Here is a 9,172-nt window from a genome sequence, read left to right on the forward strand (position 1 = left end):
CTGGCATTGAGTGGACTTTGCACCCTGGCCGGGTGGCTCATTTGGTTGGAGTGTCATCTGTACACCAAAAAGGTTGCAGTGGGTTTGATTCCCGATCAGAGCACATACCTAGGTTGTGGGTTCGATTCCAGGTTGGGGCATGTACAGGAGGTGACCAATGAATGTTTCTCTCTGATATTGATGTTTTTTCTCTCTCTCCCTATCTAAAAATCAATAAACATCTCTTCGGGTGAGGATTACAAAATAATAATAATAACAAAAAAGAGTGGTCTTTGCCATCAGACTGGCTGCTTTTGAATTGTGGCTCCCCCCTTACCTGCTGCTAGCCTGGGCCTCAGTTTATTTACCTATAAAATGAGGTAATAATCCCGTAGAAGCCTACGGGTCCAGCTTAACTGGACCAGGGGTTAGTCAGTTAATGAAAGAAGCAGGGAGTCAACGTGAATGACATGCAGCTTGAACATGTGTTCTTTGAGTGTGAAGCTAATTGACTTTTCACACTGCCCCCCTGACAGAGACTACAACCAGAATCTATCTCCTGATTTCCGGTTGGGGTTCTTTTAAGTGGAATACGGATTTGAAGACACTGGTGTAGCCGTCTGAGTGCAGAATCCCCCTAGATTCTCACGGTAATTGTTTCCAGATCATTTGTCGTTGTCTCTTTCATGCCTAATTTGACAATACTTCTTAGCAACTCATCTTTATTGAGTTTCCACAAAAACAAATCTCCTCCCTTTTGCACTCATATTTCATCAGCTTATGGCCTGTAATAAAATTACATCAGGATAATAAATGTGGCTGGTACAATCTGGGTGGGAAGAAACCCAGCAGACTCTTGGCAAATGTGCCCTTTGTCTTAGCGGGGGCTGTGATGACAGAATACCATAGACCGGGTGGCTTACACGACACATGTTAATTCTCATAGTTCCGGAGGCTGGAGGTCTGAGATCTAGGTGCCAGCATGGTCAGGTTCCTGGTGACAGCCCTCTCCCTGGTTCACAGGCAGCTGGCTTCACATCTGCAGGTCACATGGCAGAAAACAGAGAGAGGGAGCAACTCTCTCATACCTCGCCCTATAAAGGCACCTCATTTCATTCATTAGGGCTCCACCCTCATGGCCGAACCACCTCCCCAAAGCTGCACGTTCTAATACCACCACCTTGGGGGTGAGGATTTCAACATGTACATTTTGAAGGGGTACAAACTTTCAGCTTTCAGCCCATAACACCGTTCAGGGGGAGGGTGCCGAAGGGGGCCAGGATGCCAGAGTGGCCTGCCGGTGGGGAGCATCCGTTATGTCTGTGGCGGGAGTGGGCAATTCAGGTGGAATGGGGAGCGCCGCTTAGCCCGGAGAATCGATTACACAGATTGTACCGTGGAGTTATCTCTGGAAGACACCTGTCCCGTCAGAGACTACATTCCCAGCCTCCTTTGCGTCCTAGGAGGACTAGTCTCCACCCATAAAAAGAGAGTGGGAGTGGTGAGTGTCTCTTCCAGGTGGGGCCTTTAGGAAGCAGGTGTTTCCCTATCAGTCTGCAATGGAGACGCAGGACGCCCGAGGCCCGAGGGGATGGTGGAGCTGCAACATGTAGGTCACCTGGCTCGCTACAGGAAGGACTGCCACCTCCAGCCGGGACACCTGCCTTGGAATACCATGTGGGTAAGAAATAAATGTCTATTGTGTCAGGCCTCTGAATTCTGGGGCTTGTTATAGCAGCTACCATTACCCTTGTGAATGCATTTACCTAATAGGACTGTTGTGAGGATTAAACTAAGAGGACATACGAGTAACAGACTTAAATGGGACTTTCCCTTTGTCTCATATTTTCACTTAAAGCAAGGACACAAGGTGCTGAATACCCACAGATTCCAGAAGGCCACAGGCACACCTGTAGGACTCTCTTGGGGATGTCATACCTTACCTGTCCCCACCCCTCAGCCTCCATAATCAGAAGGCTAGAATTTGAGAATGATTTTCTAGAATAGGGAGAAATGATATACCTTTTCTGCTCTCTTGGGGGAAGAACAAAGGGTACTCCCCCTGTTCTGACACTTGTAGAGAATTGGGGTTCCTGGTGAGTGGCAGCTGATGCTCTGCTTGTCGGGCGGGCTTGCAGGCGTGCGTCGGTGCCCTTGGTGTGGGGAGAAAGTGCTCAGAGAGATGGAGGGCGGGGTATCTGCGCACCCACCATTTGGGTGAGCTTTTCCTGGGCCATGTGGGTGCCAGGCCATCTGCTCGGCCCCCTGCCCCAAAGAGATGATCCTTTTGCTTTCCAGGAAAGAGGACACAACAGAAAGAGACTGTGAACCGTACTTCTGGGGATGGAGTCAGGGAGTCCCAGATGCCCCTCAACAGCCAGGAGACCAATCAGGGACTCCTGAACCAGCTACTCGTGGCCCGGGAAAGCTAGCCTTCGGACACTTGCCACACAGAAGGAATCCATCTTTCCGAGAGGACTTGAAAACACACCAGCTACATTTTTGTCCCCTGTCCTGGTAAACAGGAAAAGCTAGAACTTAGAAGGTGTGGGGGATGGGGAGGACCTTCGCTGCTCTCAGTGCCCTAGAAGACTGTCATGCAGAGATTAAGGGCAGATTCCTGGAGCCAGACAGCCTGGTTCAGAATCCTGTGTCTATAACTTATTAGCTGTGTGACCTTGGGTAAGCTACCTCACCTCTCTGGGCCTTCGTATCTGTAAGATGCAAGGCATCATAAGCTTCCCCTCGTTAGGCTATTTACCAGTTTGCTAAATTAAATAACAATGCATTCGTGAGGTGAAGGGCCAAGCTTGATTTAGAGCAGTGGTTCTCAACCTGGGGGTGGCGACCCTTTGGGGGTCAAACGACCCTTTCACAGGGGTCGTCTAAGACCATTGGAAAACATATTTCCGATGGCGATTCATAACAGTAGCAAAATTACAGTTACGAAGTAGCAACAAAAATAATTTTATGGTTGGGGGTCATCACAACACGAGGAACTGTATTAAGGGTTGCGGCATTAGGAAGGTTGAGAACCGCCGATTTAGAGGAAATGTTGAACAGAACATGATTCCCTCTTCCAACTGGACTGAGAGGCCTGGGCAAGAGGAGACTTGCCTGACCGTGTCCAAAGGCAATGGCTGGAGAAATACGAAGCCCATCTGGGCATGTCCTTCACCAAACTCATTATTCAGTAAACCAGCTACACATGGGAAGTGTTTCGATCCGTTTGGGTCTCAGTAAAACCCTCAGTGCATGTTAAGTATCTTTCAAACTCATGCCAGGTCTGGAATGAAATCCTCTCTAAGCTTTATTAGTTTGGAGCCAGCCTGAGGATGGCTATTTTTGTGGTGGTATAAAGCAGCGATTCTCATACTTCTTGGTCTTCATAAAACCACCACATCTCATAAAATATTTGTGAATTCAAATAGGATTGCCAGCTCTGTTTGCAAAGTAAGGACAAGGGGAAAAATCCGCAAGCGCTATTTATAATCATCCTCATTTTATAAAAGAAGGAGTTTGTAACCCCTCTCATGAGGAAGGTCGTGAGTTCAGAGTGAAGGGCAGCGGTACAGAGGGAGTCCACTTACCTTGGTGAGATTTTACCGGGTCGCCCTTATTTCAGTCTCAGGTCCCTGACCCACGTCTGAAGATCTCAGCTATACACTCCAGAGAGTTTGCAAGCATTTAGAGCTATTATCCCTTTAATCCTCATGACTGCCCTGCGAGACGGATTCATTGTCTGCGTTTTTAAAATGAGGATGTCGAGGTTCAGAGAGGTTAGGTGGCTTGCTTAAGATCACCCACCTGGAGCGAGCAATCAGACCTGGCCCCAGAGTTTCATGCTCCTAGAACAAAAGACAGCAGGTTCTCAAATACCTCGTTTGTTCAATGTCTTTTCGTTGTAATGTTGATGAGAGAGGAAAAAAATTGATTCCGGTCTAGGGCGCACGCGCTCCCAAGTCTGTGGGTTCTCCGGAGGATGCGGAGGATGCGCACAGAGGTGAATTAGTGTCTACGACGTGCGGGTCTGAGTGAGCCTAGGTGCATGTGAGTGCGCCCTGCGGTGGAAATGCGTCCTGTCCAGGGTGCTGGGACAGGCTGCTGGGACAGGCTCCGGCCACCAGGACCCTGACCTGGAGGAAGCAGGTTAGAAAATAACGATGTTTCTTGTTTTGACACGTGTTTCTTTTTTTTTTTTTTTAAATCATCCTCACCAAGGACATTTTTCCTTTTTTTTGTTCAGGTAGAGTTGGAGGGAGAGAGAGGAACAGAGAGAGAGAGAAACATCGATGTGAAAGGGACACATCGAGTGGTCGCCACCCACACAACCAACCAGGGCCGGGGACAAACTGCAACCGAGGTACATGCCCTTAGCGGGAACCGAACCCGGGACTCTCTGGACCGCAGGCCGACGCTCTAACCGCTGAGCCAAACCGGCCAGGGCTGACTCGTGTTTCTTAAAGGTATGTTTAGCTCACATCTATTTCAATGTTTAACAGCAGAAGTGTTTGGTGAGGTTTTTGTGACCCGAAATATGCTGTAGGAACTTAACTCCTGTTTCTGTCCATGAACTTGCGGTCTAATTGGTTTTGTCATCTCGCTTAAATTGGAAGTTTCCAAGAACCTACCCACGATGTTAGGTGAGGACTTACTATAGTCTTTTCCTCTGGTTTGAGGAAGTGTTGGAGGGGCCTCTGCTCTGTGTGGTCACCTAAGGACCCAGGCTCCTTCTTTCTCGTGGCTTTGTCATGCCCTAAAGCAGAGATTCTTATCCCAGAGAAAACAGATCCCCAAGGGATCTGTGGATGGATTTCAGGGATTCCTGAGACTTGAAAGTTGGTTGAGCATTGTCCCATGCATGAAAGGTCACCGGTTCAATTCCCGGGCAGGGCACATATCCGGGTTTCGGGCTCAGTCCCTAGTGGGGGGCGTGCAGGAGGCGGCCGACCCATGTTTCTCTTTCTCTCTCTCCCTTCCTCTCTCTCTAATATCAATAATAAACATATTTTTTAAAAAAAGAGAGAGCGAGAAAGAAAAGTTAAGAATCATGTTGGAAAACCTTGGAGTCCCCCATGGGGCCCTCTGCAGGGGACCAGTGGATGAGGGCAGAGAGTGAATACAGAGGGTTGTGAGGGGTGTTGATGGTCCAGATCTGGAGTCATGTCCCCTGGCCAGACCTCAGTCACCTGGCTGAGAGATGTGGTCTCTCTCTGGGTGCCCAGGAGAAAGGAGATAGTTTAGAGAGCAATCATCCAGCCTCTGCCCCATTATCACGCCATTTGCAATGACTCAAATTTAAGGAGACACCCAGACCCCTTGTCTTACTGAGTTCTAGCAGGAGGCAGGTGCGGGCCACCAGGGACCCATCATCTGGCTCAGTTCATCAGACGCAGTCCGGTGGTGCATGGAGGCAGTGCTGGGCAGCTGAAGCGACTCTTCTCAGGTCTTTCTGCTGTTCCAACATGCTGTCTGCTTGTGCCCCCAAGAACCCACAGTCTGTTGGGGGGTGGCTGATGACATTAGGACAAAATGTACACCCTTGAAAATATAATTATAGTTCCTGTGCATGCGGAACTTGAGCGTTGGCCAAGTACTTTCCTAAGCTGGGGCTCATCTGGCCCTCACCACAGCTCTCAAGCAGGGCAGGGCAAAGAGGATCATCTCCACTGTGCAGAGTAGGAACCTGGGCTCGGAAGGGAGAATCAGATGCTCAAGGTTACAAACTAGAGGCAGAGTCAAGGCTGGAACCCGGGCCTCAGTCACCATTCAGCAGGCATGTAGTAAATACCTACCATGTACTGGGTCCTGTGCTGGGCTTCAGGAACATAGGAACGAACCACAGACCCACTCAACTTCCAGGGTGCAAAGCCCAACATAAAAGCCAAGAATGGACAGGTAATTACATCACTGTGTACAGTTATATTTTTTGGGACTCTTTTAGTTCAAGCGATAGGAACCCAACTCCAACTAGTTTAAGTAATAAAGAGAATTTATTGAGTCATGTAACTAAAAAACAAATAGGAATTCATGGCTTCAGGCATGGCTGGATCCAGCAGCTCAAACCCCACAATGATTAAGGAAACATTACAGATGTGATTGTTGGCATGAAATTTTAAAATACATTTGTATTTCTTTTGGAGATAAAATTCAAGTGCCTGAGAAATCTGACTGAGCTGGCGAAAGGATCCAGGGGGACATTACATTGCACAGGGGTCACAGTGCGACCCTGGAATAGTGGAGGTAGTGTGGCTGTCACAAGGTTCTAAAACCTTAGACTTTAAAGGGATTGAGAATGGAGCACAGAGCAGGCAGGAATCCAGAGAGGAAGAGAGGGGGACAGGACAGGAATGGGAAGTCTCAGAGACGGAAGGATGCAGGAGGGTAATCAGAACATGGGGTCCAGTCCTTGAGGTGAGAAGGGCATGAAAGTCAAAATCCACCGCTTGTGTTTGCTGCCTGCTGGCTTCACGGCTGGAGAGAAGCCCTGAAGAAGCTCCTGCGAAGTGTTGCCACCCAACAGAGAGTGGACGGAAAGGCCCAGCCCAGTGATGGGATTGGAAACATATTTATGAAAGCTAATGGCGAGGGACCAGAAACCAGTGGATGGGCCATGGACAAGAAACAAACCAGTGTAAGGGCCCCTTACAACTAGGCTTCTTGGCCAACCTCACGGTATCCTATGCTCTTGCCCTTGGGCTCTCCCAATATTATAACCAACTGCGGTAGAAGAGGGAAAAGATGAGTTCTCAGGAATTAGCTAAATCACCACCTCGTTGCTGAGAATGTGCCCCAGACCCCAGACCACATTTCAGCCATGGAGTGCCAGGTGGATTTTTTGATGGCACATCACAGACGGTGGCCATATGGTCTTACTTTCTCAGGTACCCCCAGTGGGGCTGCTGGAGTTGTCCCATGAAGAGGGCACTCCACCTCTTATTCCCAGAGTAGCCAGGATGGGCATGGGCTGGTGGGCTGCACCCGTTACAGCAGTAGATAAAGGACCAGTATGTGTGTATATCCATGGGAATGATCTGGAAGAAAGGGAGAAATGGAAGATGTGGCAGGGGTAGGCACCCAGGCAGGTGAGGGGATGGGAGCCCAGGCACTGGGGAGGGCCGGCCTCAGGTTGCATGGAAAGTGTGACTAATGCAGAATGATCAGGGGTCTCCCAGGCCGTGGGGAAAGAGTGTCCGAGGCAGAAGGCCCAGCTTGGGGAAAGGCCTGGCCCGGAGTGGGCAGCCCTCTGAGCTGGACAGTGTGGCTGGAGAACAGAAGACTCTGGAAGGCACAGCAGGCCTGTGAGTCATGGAAGGAGTCTGGACTGAACCCAGAGGGCAAAGCTGAGCCTCGGTGGGGTTCAGGCAGAGTGACATAACCATAATTGTGCTCTAGAAAGATCCTTCTGGCTGCGCAGTGGGACCGATGGGAGGAGGGAGCTGGACTGTGGGCAGAGGGACCAGGGAGTCAGCCAGGGGACAGATGGAGGCGCCCTGGCTCAGGGCCCAGCAGGGGCCCTTGCGGGCATCTGTTTAAGTAATATTTTGAGAAAAGAAAGCTGCTGCATTGGTCACAAATAGGAAAGAATTCTATATCTAGTTCTATCACTGCCTAACTCTGAGACCCTGGGCAAAGTGCCTCCCTTCGCCGAGACTCAGCGTCTCCACCTTGGACACAGGAGGAGGCAGCTGGACCCCCGAGTCTGAGGGCTCCTCCCCACCGGAGGCCTCTCTGCGTTCATGCACTGAACTGCCACAAGGGGGCAGCAGCACCCCGCCGTTTCCTTCAGTCTCTTGTCTGAAACCACAATTAGTCTGACATAGATTTTAATGAGGTGGAGGGTTTATTTTTATTTTTATTTTTTTTATCCTCACCCGAGGACATTTTTCCATTTTTTGTACAGATAGAGTGGGAGGGAGAGAGAGGAAGAGAGAGAGAGTGAGAGAAACATCGACGTGAAGGGACACATCGAGTGGCTGCCACCACACGACCAACCAGGGCCGGGGACAAACTGCAACCGAAGTACGTGCCCTTAGCGGGAACCGAACCCGGGTCTCTCCGGACCGCAGGCCGACGCTCCAACCGCTGAGCCAAACCGGCCAGGGCGAGGTGGAGGGTTTATTAAAACACAGACTTGTGGGCTCCACCCTCAGGGTTTCTATGAGTCTGGAACGGGCCACAAGGTGTCTGCATTTCTAACCAGGTCTCAGGAGTGGAGGGGATGAGCAGGAAGGAGCCAGAGGACACTTTCTGAGATGGTGGAAATATTTTATACCTTGATTGAGGTGTGCACCACATAGGTGAAAACATTATAAAGACAAGTTCAACCGTACGCTTAAGACCTGTGGGTTTAACTGTGTGTTTTCTACTTTCCTCACTGAATCGTGAAGAAAACACAGTTTTTATTTTTAAACAAACACAGTAGGTCACAGAGGAGGAGGATATAAATTTATAGGAAAGGTTTTCTTTAAATAATAAAACATGAGACTTCGAATAGAACTTCACACGTGGGCTCGTTTATTTCAGACCATGTTCCCCAGTCCCCAGAGGACATTCTCCCCTGCTTTTCCGAGTCCAAAATACTGCAAAGCACTGATCTCTATAAAGTGTCCAGCTCAGTGCCGGGCACATTGCAGGTGCTCAAAAAAGGGTAATTCTTACTTCTAAAAGTGGAGTTTAACAGATCACGTGAAGGCCTGTTTTCTGACTTTCTTCAAGAAGTGATTTCATCTTGTGATTTTCACAAAGCACTCAGCCCCGGAATTCTGCCCAGGGTGGGGAGGGTTTTCTCAGACCTCGCCTGACACCCAAGGTAACGCATAGGCACGTGTTCAGGGCTGTTTTTACATTGCCACAGCAAAGGATGCAGGAGATTCAGGTCTGTGCCCCTCTTCACCACACCCCCAGAAAAATACCCAGTCCAGCCCAGTACCTGCCTGAGCCTAATGGTTAAGGAGAGATGGCTGCCCCATCTCCTGGGAAGCTAGCCCACGCGCATGTTTGATAAAGGCTGTGTGGAGACTGGAATGGACCAGGAGACCCTAGAAATCTGGTCCGCCCCAGGCTGGGAGTTAGAGAGAACAGGACTAATGCATGCATCCCTGCTCTGCCTCGGTCCACACGGACCAGGCCCTTGGGACCATTCTTGTCCTCCAGGGCCCAGGTGGCAGACCGGAGCTGGACTGCCTGCTGG

This window comes from Molossus molossus, unplaced genomic scaffold (genome assembly GCF_014108415.1).
Source record: "Molossus molossus isolate mMolMol1 unplaced genomic scaffold, mMolMol1.p scaffold_m16_p_6, whole genome shotgun sequence".
In the NCBI taxonomy this organism is placed as follows: Eukaryota; Metazoa; Chordata; class Mammalia; order Chiroptera; family Molossidae; genus Molossus; species Molossus molossus.